Raw genomic sequence first — 10,157 nt, 5'->3', positions numbered from 1 at the left:
TTTTTTTTTTTTTTTTTTCCCCGTCCTTTTTCTCCTTTTTTTTTCTTAAAATTTTTTTTTTTTTTCTTCAACAGGCCAGTTATCATCAGTATAGTGAGAGCAGTTTATACAGGAGGGATTTTTATTGTTTGGTCTGGCAGTATGCAGTGTCGTTTTTTTTTTTTTTTTTAGATTGCTATTGTAGAAATTTAACAAGAAAAAAGAAAAGAAAAAAGGGTATTGTCTTTTATATATGTATATATATTTAAAGAAAAGCCACAACAAAAAAAAAGAAAGAAAAATAAAGGCAAAAAAAAAAAAAAAGTGGTAGAAGTTGTGTTTAGGGGAAAAAAGCTGTTTATTTTTTTTATATAACAAAAGTAATTATAATATAATTGGTGAGTCAGAGTTGTAGCTGTGCTTTGAAATTAGTGTGGCATTCGGTTTTTTTTTGGTTTTTTTTCTTTCCTGGTGGGAAAACTTGGAATCAGAATTTGTCCATGAAAGAAAGAAGAAAAAAAAGTTGTGTGAGGGTGTGAAGGGGACTTTGGGTAGGTGGGTGTGGAGAATGTTTTTTTTTGTTGTTTTTTTTTCCGGATGGACGTTACTGCCGAATCTTTAACTTGAACATTGACCAGTTTGTAGACTGTACATTCGTTGTTTTTTGGGGTTTTTTTCGTCTTGATTATTTGTGGAAAGGAGTGGATGGGGAGTGGTGTGGGGGTTTGGATGTTGTGTGATGTGTGAGTGTGTGTTAAGTGTTGATGAGTAATGTTTGCAGCTGTGTATGTGTGTGTGTGTGTGTGTGTGTGTGTCTGTGATTGAAGTGGAGTGATTGTCGACGTGTTCAGACCACCGCTACAGTGACATGTGATGAAGTGCGGATTGTTAACGTAAAGGAGCAGTTTCCATGCTTTACATACTTGTATGTGCACAGCAAGTTTGTTTTCGATATATGTGTGTGTGTGTGTGTGAGCTGTCTTTGCCTGTGTTGTATCAGCCCTCACTTTACTGATGGTGGCTTCTCTCTGGGCTGGTGTTTTCTATGGCTCACGTGTGTGACCAAAAAAGTGAGTTTGTGTGATAAACCCTGTGTTTCTGTTGTTTTGTGTGTGTGTGTGTGTGTGAGAGAGAGAGAGAGAGAAAGAGAGAGTGTGTGAGTATGTGAGAGTGTGCATGAGAGAGAGAGAGAGAAGGGGGTGCCCGTATCTGACTGTGGCGGCTTTCTGGGTTTTTTTTTTTTTGGCTCACGTGTGTGAACAGTGATCTGTAAGAACCCTGTGTTTCAGTTGTCTTGGTGTTTATGGGTTTGTGTACATATGTGTGTGTGTTTCCATGGTAAACTTTAACAATATCATTTTCTCTGGAAATACTTTCTTTATCTGTTGACACCAAACTCGGCTTGACAGTAGACGTGTGTTTTTTTTTGCCTTTCGCACATTGGGATTATAATAGCAATGCTCTTCTTGGAGGAGCACAAAGGGACACACACACACACATCCCCTTGAATAATGAAACCGTTACAACACCAAGATCCCTGCACTGAACAACTTGACCTTTAGGAGGCGAGCCAGTTGGTCAGCATTTAAACAGCTCTACCCACGAAGGGCACTACAAGAAATTGTGGAGAAGCATCAATCAAACGTTCCAACAGGCATTTTCCTGTTAAAAGTTTTCTGTTTGACAAAAGGTTAGCAGTATTACAGAGACAAAATTGAAACATATATAGATAGCAGTCACTTAATATATTTTTTTATATATTATTATTATTATTTTTATTTTTTTATTTTTATTTTTTAAGTTAAAATGAACTTCTGCTTTGTATGCACGTTACATTGATGCATACAGCTATCTGGAGAAGCAAAGTTCTGCCAGGTAAAGGGACATCAGTCTGGATATACTATGGATCCCACTCGTCCAAAACATTTAATATTCAAAACAGGATTAATTTAACTTTGTATTGTGTACCAGTAAAGCTGCTTGATCTCGTGCACATTGTTCTGAACTTCACATTTATTTTGGCTTCAAGTTGCCATTCAGAGCTTTTTGCTTTTTCTGCCTTTTTTTTTTTTTTTTTTCAAGGTTGATGGGGAATAGTAGTCCTCATTAATTTTTTTTGTATTTTATTATTTTACGTCGGTAGGAATCAACACATGAGCCATGAAGACTTTGTCTCTTGTATTGTTGCTGTTGTTGTTGTTGTTGTGTTGTTTGTTTGTTAAAAGACCAGACGTATGAGTGGAGCTTTGGTGCTCCTGTGTTGATGCAGCTTTTTTTTTTGCTTTTTTTTTTTTAATGCCAAAAGCATCCTGAGATGTGGGGACCTGATGTTTAAGGTCAGTTAGAAAAATGAAATAAACTTTCCTTGAAAAAAAACAAACCCACCCATCCAAACAGATTTGTTGTGTATGATTATTATGAACTATGGACATGATGCACACAAAAAAAAGTATGTGTGTGGAGGGAGCCTGTTGCTGTCTGTCGGTCCAAGGGAGGAGAAAGAGGAGGAGGTGGGAATTCCGTTTGGAATATTGAATGAGCAGCACTTGCAGCAAGATATAAGCCTTAATGCCCTAATATGCAGGGGTCCATTTAGGTCATGGAAATTCTTGAAAGTCATGGAATTTGAAACATCCTTTTGACGGGCGCAATAGCCGAATGGTTAAAGCATTAGACCCTCAATCTGAGGGTCCCGGGTTCGAATCACGGTGAGGGCGCCTGGTGGGTAAAGGGTGGAGATTTTTACGATCTCCCAGGTCAACATATGTGCAGACCTGCCAGTGCCTGAACCCCCTTTGTGTGTATACGCAAGCAGAAGATCAAATACACACGTTAAAGATCCTGTAATCCATGTCAGCGTTCAGTGAGTTATGGAAACCAAGAACATACCCAGCATGCACACCCCCCGAAAGCGGAGTATGGCTGCCTACATGGCGGGTTAAAAACGGTCCTACACGTAAAAGCCCACTCACGTATATATGAGTGAACGTGGGAGTTGCAGCCCACGAACGCAGAAGAAGAAGAAACATCCTTTTCACAGGACTGGAAAGTGCTGGAACTAGGGTCAGTCATGGAATTGAAAATAAAGCATTAAAGGAAACCTATAAATGCTTGCAGTGATCAAAGAATGAAGAAGAATATTAGAATTTTTTCCAGTAACTTGTGACCATCATCAATTTGTATAGTGTCAGTTTTTGTGCATTTATACGTTTCATTGTCCCAGATACTTTGAGGACAATACCAGTTGTGTGCATTTATGGCGACAAACCCAAGATGTAAATCATGTATAGCTTTCTCATTGTGTCTGCTTCGTTAAGGACATGCAAAGCACAGTAATATTTTTAAAGTTTTGTCTTTTCAGTTGGCCGGTTTTGCTAATAGAAGAAATAGACTTTGCGAAAGAAAAAAAAAAGTAAATTTGTAGTCATGAAAATTTCAGAAAGTGGCATGGAAAAGTTTAGGAAAAGTCATGGAATTTTGAACTGTATGGAGCATGATTTTATTATATGTATGCCCTGATGCTTTGAAAATGGAAAGGATGCACTTGCGCTCATTGAACGCGTCCCTGGGACCTCCTTCTTCTTCTTCATTCATGGGCTGCAACTCTATGTTCACTCATATTGTGCATGAGTGGGGCTTTTCTTGTGTATGACCGTTTGTACCCCTGCCTTGTGGGCAGCCATACTCCGTTTTCAGGGGGATGCATGCTGGGTATGTTCTTGTTTCCACAATCCACGGAATGCTGACATGGATTACGGGATCTTTAATGTGCGTGTTTCTTCTTCTGCAAAGAACGGAAGCATGAGCGAGTCTGCGCATCTGTTGACCTGGGAGATCGGAAAAATATCCACCCTTTATCCACCAGGCACCGTGACTGAAACTTGAACCAGTGACCCTGAGGTTGAAAGTCCAATGCTTTAGCCACTAAGCTGTTGCGCCCGTCAGCAACCTCCTGATAAACCCTGGTCCTGGGACCTTCTAGGAATGTCCATAGTGAACACATGAAAGTCCTGATTGCGAGTTTCAGTCTTAGGCTATGATTCATTCTGATGTTCTGATTGTTTTGCCATGAAAAAGAGTTGTCTCCCTTCACCACTGCTTGACCCCCCCCCAGTAATCTACATGATGATGACAGGATGGTATGCCAGCCTTTTTGTATGTGTGTAGCAATGCAGACATGATTGGAATACTATGTGCAGTATTAGAGTGACACTGAAGGTAGTCTGGGACTCACAAGATTTCTTCTTTTAAAAAAAAACCAAACCCAACAAACTTATCAGAAGCCGAAGACTGTGTGTTTTGATGCCTGTCAATTCGGAAGTAGGATCAACTAGTTGTACGCATCCCCAGGTTTGAATTTGTGGTGAGGTGGACTTGTCGTCTGGTGACATGGCTGTGTTTTGAATTTACGACCTGTGTGTGTGATAAGCAGCGTAATATGTTCAGTTGTATTGTACATCGTCCCCCCCCCCCCCCTTTTTTTTTGTTGTTGTTGTAACAACAGTTTTTCCACTCCAGGGAGAGTGTTTTTAAATTTTTTTTTTTTTAATCTAATTTTCATATTTTCATGTTTTTGTTTTTCAGACTGCATGTCTTATCTGTTTTATTATTTAAGTGGATTTTTCTGCAGAATTTTGACAACCCACTTGTTGGTGTGGATAATTTCACACATGCTCTAAATGCATGCTGAGGAGTGTTCCTTTCACGTGAGTTGGGCGAGGTTGTCGTGGGGCATGCTAGGAAGGTGCGTTTCTTTCTTTTTTTCTTTTTTTTCCCCACCTCACGGCAAGAGTGGCAAGGGTTTTGTGAGTCAAGGCTAGGTTGCTTTCTGAGCAACTTTGCTGCAAGGTAGGGTTAAAAAAGTTCAAATGTACTTCCTGCCTGGCGTCTGTTTCTTTTGGAATCTTCTACTCGCCCTCGCCACTGGCACACGAGCGTGCGTGCTTGCAAATAAGAAACATCTCTGCATACGTGGGACCTCTGGTTTATCATCTCGTCTGGAAATATTAACTCACTCAGTACGGCCAATCTTCTCTTCTCCTCCACACAGACCCCTCGGATGTCCAGTGGGTGTCTGAATGACCCAACCTTTAGCTTCCGTCGTCAGAATTGTGGTATTCTTTGTCAACATTCACGTCTTCAGTATAAGAGCCTTCCGCTTGCAATATTTTTATGGTGGTAATTGGGGTGAAATGCTGTTAACGTCATCTCTTTCGCCATTCGTATGGAGAGAGTTAACACCCAGACTACCAGTCAGTGTCGTGGGGGGGGGGAGGGGGGGGGGGGGGTAAAAATCCTGGTCTTGTTCTTTACCTGCTTCTTTGTCCTTTTTTTTTTTTTTTTTTTTTTTTTTTTGTCTGCTTCCTCTTTTCCTTTTTCTTCCTCGTCTTTTTCCTCTTTTACTTCACCTTCTCTTTGTCTTCTTCTGCCTCTTTTTTTTTTTTTTTTTTTTTTTTTCTCTTCTGCATCATCTTTTCCTTCTCATTGTCCTCTTTCATTTTCTTGGCTGTGGTTGTGTTTGAAGGGCTTTCTTCTTTCTCACCTGTGGGGAGGACTTGGTTCCATAGGAATTTGTTCTGTGTCAGGGGATGGAGGGGGGAACATATCTGTGAAGTGTAGAGAAGTGACAGAGTAGATTCTAGAAGGATACTACACTCTGTGTGTGTGTGTGTGTGTGTGTGTGAAAAATGTCCCTTTCACTGTGTGTGTGTGTGTGTGTGTGATGCTACACATGTATGTGTCTGAAATGTCACTGTGTGTGTGAGTGTGTGTGGAGGTGCATACATGCTTCTCTGGTGCATGTGTGTGTACTTCTCTTGCGCATATGTTTGTGTGTCAGGGGATGGAGGGGGGAACATATCTGTGAAGTGCAGAGAAGTGACAGTAGATTCTAGAAGGATACTACGTATGTGTGTGTTTGTGAAAAATGTCCCTTTCACTGTGTGTGTGTGTGTGTGATGCTACACATGTATGTGTCTGAAATGTCACTGTGTGTGTGAGTGTGTGCATACATGCTTCTCTGGTGCATGTGTGTGTACTTCTCTTGTGCATATGTTTATCATTATTTTCATTACTACTATCTTTTTTTTTTTTCATCATAATTATTATTTATTTATGTATGTACGCTTATATATATATATATATATATATATATATATATATATATATTTTTTTTTTTTTTTTTTTTTTTTTTTTTTTTTTTTCTCAAGGCCTGACTAAGCGCGTTGGGTTACGCTGCTGGTCAGGCATCTGCTTGGCAGATGTGGTGTAGCGTATATGGATTTGTCCGAACGCAGTGGTGCCTCCTTGAGCTACTGATACTGATACTGTTATGTTTGTGTGTCAGGGGATGGAGGGGGGAACATATCTGTGAAGTGTAGAGAAGTGACAGTAGATTCTAGAAGGATACTACATATATGTGTGTGTTTGTGAAAAATGTCCTTTTCCCTGTGTGTGTGTGTGTGTGATGCTACACATGTATGTGTCTGAAATGTCACTGTGTGTGTGCGTGCGTGTGTGTGTGTGTGTGTAAATGCATGATGATATGAAACCCTGACAGCTGCTCTGACCGAGATTGGAACCTCAGACCCTCAGATTGAAAGTTCAACTCTTTGATCACTCAGCTGTTTTTGCGCCCGTCAGAGACCACTTGACAGATCTGCACTCTCATAATATATCCCAGTGTCAAACAGGCTTTGAGATACAGACACTTGTGGTGTTGGTCAGGGAATTTGAGCAACTGTTAAAAGATACATCCTTGAAGTGGAAGACCCTTAACTGTGAGGTCAGAATCTTCCCATTTGAGCTCATGGCACACTCGGCTCTCGAGTAACCACTTCCCTTTTGGTGGCTGGTTGGAACAGGAGATTTATCCACTTTCCACTAATCTTCTGACGTGGCAAAATTCATGTTTAGCTTTTCTGTCTGCAATAGAGTGTGTGTGTGTGTGCAAGTCTGTGCGTGTGTGAGTGCATGTGTGTGTTTCTTAGAGATGTTGGAACTTTTGTTATCTGTTGAATGTGGGCCAATTGTGTGTGTGTGTGTGTGTGTGTGTGTGTGTGTGTGTGTGCATGTTTTAAAGCTGGTGAGACTTATCTGTGAAAAGTGGGCCAGTTGTTTAGTCAGTCTGATGGAACTTCCCCCCCCCCCCAAATCCAAATCATCTTTACAGTTATATGAGCATATTTGAACTTGCAGTTTTCAACTGATGTTAAATGCTGCTTGAAACACTCACACACATGAGATAACTGGAGGCTGTGTTTGTTGAGTAATTACTGCCTTCAATTAAAAAAAAAAAAAAAATTGAAAAAATTATTGAGGAATGATATTTGAGACTGAAATGACTGTCAAAATCAACAAACTCTGCAGTCTGTTTAGTTTGCAGACTAGGAAAAACCATGAAAGTTCCTCCCTTGTTTTGTTGTTGTTTTTCCGTGTTTTTGGTTTTTGTTGTTGGTTTGGGTTTTTTTTTGTCAATCATAGACCCGAGATCTCTTATCGTAGGAGACGCAGTGACCAGAATTGGTTAGATCGGTGGACCTCTGACCCAGTGTTTTGTTGATTGATATGGATACTTGTATATCGCCTATCCTCGGTCGGAGACCACGCTCTAAGCGCTTTAGAAACACTGGGCCATTTACACAACAGGCTGCCTACCTGGGTAGAGCCGACTGACGGCTGCCATTGGGCGCTCATCATTTGTTTTCTGTGTCGTTCAATCATATTTCAGGCACGCACACATACACACTCAGATAAACATGTAACATTTTACGTGTAGACTGTTTTTGTTTGTTTACCCCACCATGTAGGCAGCCATACTCCGTTTTCGGGGGTGTGCATGCTGGGTATGTTGTTTCCATAACCCACCGAACGCTGACATGGATTACAGGATCTTTAACGTGCGTATTTGATCTTCTGCGTGTGTATACATACGAAGAGGGTTCAGGCACTAGCAGGTCTGCACATATGTTGACCTGGGAGATCGGAATAATCTCCACCCTTTACCCACCAGGCGCCACCGAGATTTGAACCCCGGACCCTCAGATAGAAAGCCCAATGCTTTAACCATTCAGCTATTGCACCTGTGTTTACCAGTGATCAGGGTTTGAGGCTTATTTGACTTTGTGGGAAAGGCACTTTGAGCTGGGACAGGTTGTAACTGTGGAAGAATAGGATTGGGCCCCACCTTCCTGTGTTGAGGATAGCAGTTTACTTTCCTGATGGCTCTAAAAGGCTGTGGCACCTTTAACCTGATAGAGTCCGCTTGATTTCTGTTGAAATTTGTGGGTTCAAGGTTGAGACCACAATACAGCATATCAACAGAAAATGGTTGTTCAGGAACGCAAGAAAGATAACATTATTAATGCCTTGCATCAAGTCTTCTTCAGACTTGGTACTGTCTTTGGTCCATGATGAGTGCATCCTCGGTTCTGTCACCTTGTCTGTGACAACAGAACTAAGGACAAAAAATAATGATAGCACAGCTTATTGCGTTGTTGCTAACGGCCATACCACGTTGAAAACACCGGTTCTCGTCCGATCACCGAAGTTAAGCAACGTCGGGCCCGGTTAGTACTTGGATGGGTGACCGCCTGGGAACACCGGGTGCTGTTGGCATTCTTTCGTTGGGTTACACTGCTGGTCAGGCATCTGCTTGGCAGATGTGGTGTAGCGTATATGGATTTGTCCGAACGCAGTGACGCCTCCTTGAGCTACTGATACTGAAACTGAAACTGCCATTTTCACTTTGATTGTCATGTCTGACTCTGACCATCAGAACTGCAGCGGAGGCAACTGCTGTCCTGACTATCTGGGCTAGAGGTTGGTTACAGTGGCGAGTGTCATGCCCAAGTTACATCCCCACTGTCTCGGCCATGCGGGATTTAGGACAGCTGGCGTTGGGATAGTCCCTAAAGGCCGGCTAGCCTCCAGGGTTGCGGCACCAAGAGCCAGTGCAATCTTGCCTGCTAGTTTGAGAGTCGTAGTCCTTCACAAAAGACTTCAGCTGCAATTGAATTCCCACTGCTGTGGAGAAACCATTGACCGTACAGCTCTCGCTTTGCTGTTGACTGTACGCTTGTGTCAGTGGGTGATGTAAGCTGAGCATTGAGCCCTTATTCAATGCTTATGTCACAGTGTTGCCAGACTTTCAACCCTTCTCCGATGTATCAGTTCTTTTTACTTTTGAGTGGCCCCACATACCACCCAGGTCTGAAAAAGGGGAGGGACACATCTTCAGGAAAACTCCCCCAAAAAACCCTTTGCAAACCTTTTTTTTTTTTTTTTTTTTAGAATATGAGATGATTGACCACACACTCTCACACACTAACTCCTCCTTGAAGGTTCATTCTGGAACGTTTTTTTTTTTTTCTCTCGTCTTCAATCTTTCTTTTTTTTTTTTTTTTTTTGGATGCATGTGATGAATTCTCTCTCATTTTCTCAGTCACAGTCCAAAGAGGCCCAGTGGAATTTCTGTTGAAAAATGAACTTTGAATGTACAGTAAAGACTTCGCTACAGGTTTTTTTTGATTGATTGATATGGGTACTTATATAGCGCCTATCCTCGGTGGGAGACCAAGCTCTAAGCGCTTTGCAAACACGGGGTCATTTGCACAACAGGCTGCCTGTTGGGTGTTGTTCAGGTTGTGTTCTGGAGGTCAGTGTTAATTAAAGGAATGTTGGAAAAAAAAAAAGTCTTCACATGCTTCCCCATGGTGTGTACAAGTGTGTAAACTATGTATACACTGCCCCTTGTGTGTGTGTGCATGCATGCATGTGTATTGTTGCGTATTGGTAATGTGTCGTAGCAATAAAACTTTACATTTTGGAAAGAGTCGTCATGAATAGGTGGTGCCATGATGGAGTTTGTCAGGCTTTGGGCCTTGTGATCCAGTGTTCCCCAGTGATCCGGGGGTTCGAGGCCCCCCAGTTCAGGCATGTATGGAGTTGTATCCTTGGGGAAAGGCCCTTAACTCTTGATTCACTCTCACTCCACCCAGGTGTGAATGGGTACCGGGAGCCAGTTGCATTGCTTGGTTCTAACTTTTTGAACAGTTACACGTGACTAAATGCCTACGTTGACCCGAACTACGCCATTGGTCAGTTCCATACTACACACAGTTAGTAGAGGGTTGGGATCATAGTAGGCTCTTCCGTCCCAGCAATGTAACTGGGTTTTG

At 41.8% G+C, this 10,157-nt stretch overlaps 1 non-coding gene across 1 annotated transcript; it reads left to right on the top strand.

Moving 5' to 3' along the window:
- The first annotated feature begins 8,476 nt into the window (after positions 1–8,476).
- Positions 8,477–8,595, top strand: LOC143277710 (5S ribosomal RNA). Its single transcript, XR_013053774.1, has one exon. It is a non-coding gene; the product is annotated as a 5S ribosomal RNA (ribosomal RNA).
- Positions 8,596–10,157: the final 1,562 nt, after the last annotated feature.

The sequence above is a fragment of the Babylonia areolata genome, chromosome 34 (genome assembly GCF_041734735.1).
Source record: "Babylonia areolata isolate BAREFJ2019XMU chromosome 34, ASM4173473v1, whole genome shotgun sequence".
Taxonomy (NCBI): Eukaryota; Metazoa; Mollusca; class Gastropoda; order Neogastropoda; family Buccinidae; genus Babylonia; species Babylonia areolata.
This window is presented reverse-complemented; position numbering and strand designations above follow the sequence as displayed.